Here is a 6,996-nt window from a genome sequence, read left to right as displayed (position 1 = left end):
GCTACGTTCAGAATTGCAACATTTACAGAGCCGGGAGATGAAAGACTGTATTGTTTTGTACTTTTTTGGTTTTTTTCCTTTCATTGACCAAAAAACCCTAAGGGATTTGTAAGTCTTACCATCTTAGGACATCCTATTTCTCCTTTAGTTTATAAAACCCTATAACTGAAGATGATTAGGACCTCCCCACTACAAAGAGGATTTAGCTGTGAGTTAGCAAAGAGGAGAAGTGGGAGAAGACACTGAGTCATGTCATTCTTCCTTCAAGTGTCTGCTTTGAGGAGATGAGTTCAGCTTTGGGCTCTTGCTGGGAGCTTCCTCACCAGGGAGAAAGTTATCAGGGTAATCAGAATGGGTGATGAGGAAAACGGTCTGACACAATGAGAAATTGCTGCTTTAGAGAAAGTGATGCAGAGAAGCGACACTGGTAACGTGCTGGATGACAGGGCGAGAAGGGGCAGTGACCTGGTACAGTCAACACCTCCAGAAATAGAAGCAACACCAAAAACCATCTCATTGGCATCTTCTTGTTTTCCGACTGTGCTTTTATTTGAACAAGATCACACAACAAAGTAAATAGCCGAGAAAATAATCCAAGTCCATTTGGCTCTGGTTGAGAAATGCCACTGCCAATTACCTCTGGTTACGCCTCAGGGCTCTGTGCTGTATAAAAGATGCTGTTTGGAACAAAAAGACAGTCAAAGCCCTCAAAAGACAGAAAATGTGAATGAGGGAAGTACACGTGCCGTGTTCTTCAGGGGCAAAATGGGCTGTACGACGCAGCTTCTTCAGGAACCAGCTGGAGCTGTCTGAAAGACGACTACGTTTCTCTCATTACTGTGGGCAAATGCACAGGCTCAGCGAGGGCACGTTCCTGCACGGAGATGTCAGGTTACTGCCACTCTACTAGGACTGGGATATGCAGTTGCCTTAATTACGGACAAAACAATTACAAATCACGGGGCACAAGCTCTACATTACGTGCATTCTTGTGCGGCAGTGTTAAACTTTATCTTATTGTGGTTTTGTGTTAATACTTTTCAGTCTGAAATCCAGTGCCACATACTAATTCTAGTTCTAAAAAAACCCAGTTGGGCTGGTAAAAGAAGATCTCATTAAGTGGAAACAACCAACAGCCCCCTATATAAATGAGTTGATTCCAACGTGAACACGAGAACCAGTATGGCTCTGATGACTGAAAGGTATTTAGGAGAGAAACAGCTACGTACTGTTGTTATCCTCCAGCGCCCTGCTGAGACTGCTTCTCAAATAACAGGTAGAACTGATTACCTAATTTGACATCAAATGGCTGCCAGAATGACCAAGTGATTGGAGAAACTATCACAGGGGAAGAGAGGAGAGGCATGCGGCTCACTCGCTCGCTCGAAGAGAACACAAGCTCTGATATGATCGCTGGCTGCTGAGGTGTCAGCGTTTACATATCCAGAGAGAGAAGACAAACTACCCTGTCAGAACAAGAACAAAAGGATGGAAACCAAGCTTGAGCAAACGTAGGTGGGAAATCAGAAGACAGTTGCTACTGCAGGATGATGTCCCAGTCAGAACAAGAGGAGAAGGTCAAACACGGTCTGATGGAGCTTGAGAACTGGTAAGGATTATGCAATCCTCTGCTTAGTAGCACCGGCCTAGGCTTTTCCATAGGCACAGCCCGCCAACAACTATTCTGGGGCTAGGTGTTTTGAGCATAGTTTTTTAGCCTAAAGCTAGGCTCTCTGTTTTAGCACTGAACAAATAAACGCAGAGTAAGTAATGCGCACTCCGCTGCTTGGGGATTTCTCAATAAGAAAGTCACACGTGCAGATCCAGAAAGGATTTGCCTTCGGTGACACAGAAAACAGACAAGGTCTCTGCCTGGCGTGGGGAGCCAGAGCTGCATAGCCGTTGGGAAAAGCAGGTCAGCGAGACTGAAGGGAGAAATAGATTTCCAAATACAACACCCTTTGTGGAATGGCGATTTGATCTTCACGGACCATTCCAATCCATTAAGCCCTGTGCCGGACGTAGGAGCAGATAACTACAGCAGGCATCCTAGCTAAGGCGGGTGGGAGCAGGAGTAAGTTCAGCTGAGTCTCCTTTGGAGATCAGGCCATGCTTATAGCACGTCTCTTAGAAGATGGTCTAGAAAATATTCAACCCCCCATGTTCCTAAATTCTCTGAAAAATTGAAGAGACGCAACTATCTACTGGGCTTAAGTGAGTTCATTCAAATTTCTAACAAAAAAGATAATGTGCAACTTCAGCTAAAAGCAGCTAGTTTTGAGCATGACAGACAAAAAAACTTTAGATTCATGGTTATTTACCTGAAAGCAATGGGCCCTGATGCCTTTCCGCAACAGTAACCTCAGAGGTTTTAAAAGAAACCTTTCTTCCTAGCTTTCCTTTTTTGGAGAAGTGTAAACTTCCAGGTGTTTTATTTATCCCCTGGTTCCAGAAACAAGGAGCAGAGAATGTGAACTTCCCATCAGGAGGCATGCTTTACCCCGGCTCGGTTTTACTGAAGAACAAAGTTGAGATGAACCTCTTTGATTTGGGATGCCTCTAACCCACGGAAATTTTCCAGCAGAACTCTCATCCCATCTTTTAAGGAACATCAACAAAACTGGTGAACAGCTCTGCGGGACTGAGCAACTGAGAGGGAACTTGGGAGTTCCCGCGTGGCCGACGGTGCGCTGACGGTAGGACAAGCTGCTCCGCTGCCGGTTCTCCTAGAGCCTGCTCCTTCGGGAGCACCGTTAATTATCTGTTCGGTGAGCCCAGCTTCAGTGCTCGGTACAGCCCAGGCCCGTACGACCCGGAGGTTAAACCCCCACCGTCACACACGCGCCTGCCCGCAACAGCCTCCGGGATTTACGCTTCCCTGTGACTGCTCCCACCGAACACCCCCTGAAGCGCGAGTTCCTGACTCGTGGGGCTGTTGGCGGCTCCTTTAATTAATATTCACTGACCCTCTGAGGAACATCAGATCTAAGCACAGAGAGCAGCTCGGGGCAGCAAGATGGTGGGCAACAGCAGAACAGGCGCTGTGCCTGCTCCGTCGCCGCGGGTCAGTAGCTGTTCTGGGGAGAGGCTGGCAGAACAGGTACACTTGCTCTTCTAAAAATATTTTACATCTTCAAGTTCTTCATCTCCTAAGTTTTCAGATCAAAATCACTTCGCTTTCAGTAACTGTGTTCATTCTGCTGCAGGTTCAGCTCTCCCCGTGACACACGTCACTTGCCATTCAGTCCATGAATGAAGTACCTAAGTCACCCCTATCAGCCAGCCAACACGAGGATCGCAGCAGATAGTTAATGGCAGCATCTTCATCTGAAAACTAATTAATAGAAACACAACGTTCGTGTCCTTTGGAATCTGGCTCAGTTTAAACCTCTTGCTAACGAAGCACAAGCATCATTAAAAAACAGGTAGCGATGCTTTGAGGTTTGCTGGAAGCAGACTTTGCCCGTTGCACTTAGGTATCGCTCAGTAGGAAACCACCTCTTTGGCCTCCGCTCAGGAAGACCAACGGGAGATTGCACACGCTAGGAATTGGGTCACAGTTCACGGTGCGTCCCCTTCAGTGTCCTGAGGTGTTTCCACAAGGCTGAGGCCCTGGGAATGCTCCCCCCTCCCGCTGGGATCTCAACAAAGCTCCCGGCCCACCCGAGCTGCTCCGCTGGGTGCCTCCCGCCTTAGGGTAGGTTTGGGCTAGATATGACAAAGGAATTCTTCCCGGAGAGCATGGGACAGGTTGCCCAGAGAAGCTGTGGATGCCCCATCCCTGGGAGTGTCCAAGGCCAGGCTGGATGAGGCTTGGAGCACCCTGGGCTATGGAAGGTGTCCCTGCCCATGGCAGGGGGGTTGGAACTAGATGATCTTTAAGGTCCTTTCCAACCCAAACCATTCTATGAGTCTATGAGTCCCTTCAACCCAAACCGTTCCATGATTCTTTGATTAGGAGGGTGAGCGTGCAGGAACAGCAGAGAGAGCTCAGTCTGGGAGACAGACGTGATAACATCTTGTTGCAGATTCTGTAATTAATTTTAATTTACTTAATTAAGTATTTAGTCTTCGGGGAAGGAAGATGAAAAAGTTGCTTCATAAACTGACAATGGGCGATTGTTCTCGGCTTCTTATCCTGGAGGCACGCCGGATAATGAGAGCTATAGAAATACTGGGAGAGATTGATTGTATCGAGTCAATTGGAGTCCCCCGGCACAGGCTGCTCGGGCACTTGCAGGGTAATGGATACCTCCTCGCTCCTCCGGTGTACGTCACCACTCTCCGCTTTTGCAAGAAATTCCACTGGTGCTGTCTAAATGCAGCTACTGGGGGACAAACGTGACAATATTGAAATAAAGAAGCCCTGGAGAGAGCAGAAAATGGGACTGAATCACCAGTGTCTTACATGGGCAAGAGCGATGCAAAAATCAAAATTTGGAGACATCAGGAATTTCCGACTGGAAGGAGGCGATAAAAGAGGTTTTGAGATTGCACAGTCCCTACACACCCGGAAGTATTCTTTATGGAGCGACTCCTAAAGATACCCCGTGCAAGATGGCTTGGCGTGACGTCAGGTGGCGATGCTCTGATAACGACAGCTACTTCAATTTATGTGACTCGTTGGGCTGAGTTTGTGGAAAACTAAAAATTCTGTGCAAAAAAAGAAATCCTTCCCGGGTCGGGTGGGGAGGCACTGGGACAGGTTGCCCAGAGAAGCTGTGGATGCCCCATCCCTGGGAGTGTCCAAGGCCAGGCTGGATGAGGCTTGGAGCAACCTGGTCTTGTGGAAGGTGTCCCTGCCCATGGCAGGGGGTGGCACTGGATGATCTTTAAGGTCCCTTCCCACACCAACCAGTCTGTGATTCAATTAAAGCAAGTTTTCATTTGAGGTCTTACAGCTTGGGTAGCTAATGACAGGGTTATGGATTTAACCTCTGCCAGAAAAATCAGCCCTTCCTCAGACATTAAACCAACAAACAACAGAAGTTGGGGAAATGATGTTATTAAAATTCTAATGTGGAAATTCCCAATACTTTTCCCCAGCATACATAAAAATAAAACGATAGAAATATAAAAGAGAGCCAACAGATGTAGTGTCATACGGACTTGCTTAATGGCAACGCTTAGCCTTTCAAAAAAAGATTTACATCCGCATTCACTACTAAAACTTGACATTTGCATTGAATAATTCATAGTCTGTTGCTTGCTGTGCTTTGCTGCCTTCCTTCCATTCCTAAGCAGTATGAGCTCTGCTGTGAGTGAAGCAGATCAATCCTCACAGCTGCAGACACTGTGCTGTTGCCCTGTAAAACGCCACCATCTATGGGGCTACATCCACGTTAGAACTTCCCCGGCAAGAACTCTCTGCCTGCAACAGAAATGCCCTGTACGGATAATTCGCACCATCACTGGGCTTCAGCCCAATTCTCCCACAACCATTCCAAGTATTTTAACCAGAATCACATGTAGTTTGGATGCGTGTTTCCATGCCTACACGTGTCTCATGTTAAGACAAACTCATTTCACCTCACTCTGTACGGTAACGAGGTTGGTGTCAGGGCTCTTCCACCATCCGACGGAGACCTACACAGAATCATAGAACCATGGAATGGTTTCAGTGGGAAGGGACCTTAAAGACCATCCAGTTCCAACCCCCCTGCCATGGGCAGGGACACCTTCCATAGCCCAGGTTGCTCCAAGCCTCATCCAGCCTGGCCTTGGACACTCCCAGGGATGGGGCATCCACAGCTTCTCTGGGCAACCTGTCCCAGTGCCTCCCCACCCTCTCCAGGAAGAATTCCTTCCTGATACCCAATCTAAACCTCCCTGCTTTCAATTTAAACCTGTTCCCCCTTGTCCTGTCACTCCCTGCCCTTGTAAAAAGTCCCCCCCAGCCTCCTTGTAGCCCCTTCAGGCACTGGAAGGCTGCACTAAGATCTCCCTGGAGCCTTCCCTTCTCCCGGCTGACCCAGCCCAACTCTCTCAGCCTTTCATCACAGCAGAGGGGCTCCAGCCCTCGGAGCATCTTCGTGGCCTCCTCTGGGCTCGCTCCAAGTGGTCAATATCCTTCTGATGCTGAGGGCGCCACAGCTGGACGCAGCACTCCAGGCGGGGTCTCACCAGAGCAGAGTACAGGGGCAGAATCCCCTCCCTCGACCTGCTGGCCATACACATTTTAATTCCAACACTCAGGTCTCTAATTATTCCCTCCAAACCGGGTTATTCATGACAAAGGTTTAGGTCACATCAGGTCTACCCTGGCCCTTGTGAGAGAAGCAACTGGTGCTTGGACCTGTGGACTCTCCTGTCAGTCGCCTTCCTGCTGCCTTCTCAGGGAGAAGCCGCTCAATTTATTCGTTCGGACTAACACACCAAATAGCACAACACAAATGGATTCCACTACCACAGGCTGAAGGGCCTAAAAACTTTCATTTTAAATGAATGTAATCTTCTTCCTCACGAGTGTTCACACCTGCTTCCCTCACCGGGAGAAAGAGCCTGTCCTGCATCGCACCCTCATGACCTCACCTGATGTACCAACAGCCGCAAGCTCAAAGCGGGGGTATCCACGAAGTCTTCCAACATGTTTTTGGTTTGTTTTTTTTAAAGTCTCTCTTCTGCTCTACAGAGTGGTCATGGTTCAACCTCAGCCAGCAAAATGCCACGAAGCCTCTCTCACACCTCCCCCTTCCTCCAGCGGAGGGGGGGAATTGGAGGAAAAAAGACAAGGAAGCTCATCAAATTGAGATAACAATTTACTAACTGAATATAAATAATATATATGAACGAATATATAAAAATACTAAGTAATTAAAATCATAGAGAATTAAAAAACTATGCTACAACTGCTCACCACCTGCTGACTGATACACAGCCAGGTCCCAGAGCAGCGAGCAGACCCAGGGCCCGAGAGCAATCGCAGCAGAGTCCCACGAGTGACAGCACGACCGGGAAAGCCAACCGAGCCACCGACACACTAACGAAACAGACAGC

The sequence above is a fragment of the Eurypyga helias genome, unplaced genomic scaffold, assembly GCF_000690775.1.
Source record: "Eurypyga helias isolate BGI_N326 unplaced genomic scaffold, ASM69077v1 scaffold10770, whole genome shotgun sequence".
NCBI lineage: Eukaryota > Metazoa > Chordata > Aves > Eurypygiformes > Eurypygidae > Eurypyga > Eurypyga helias.
The sequence above is the reverse complement of the archived record's forward strand: the minus strand, read 5'-3'. Positions refer to the sequence as shown.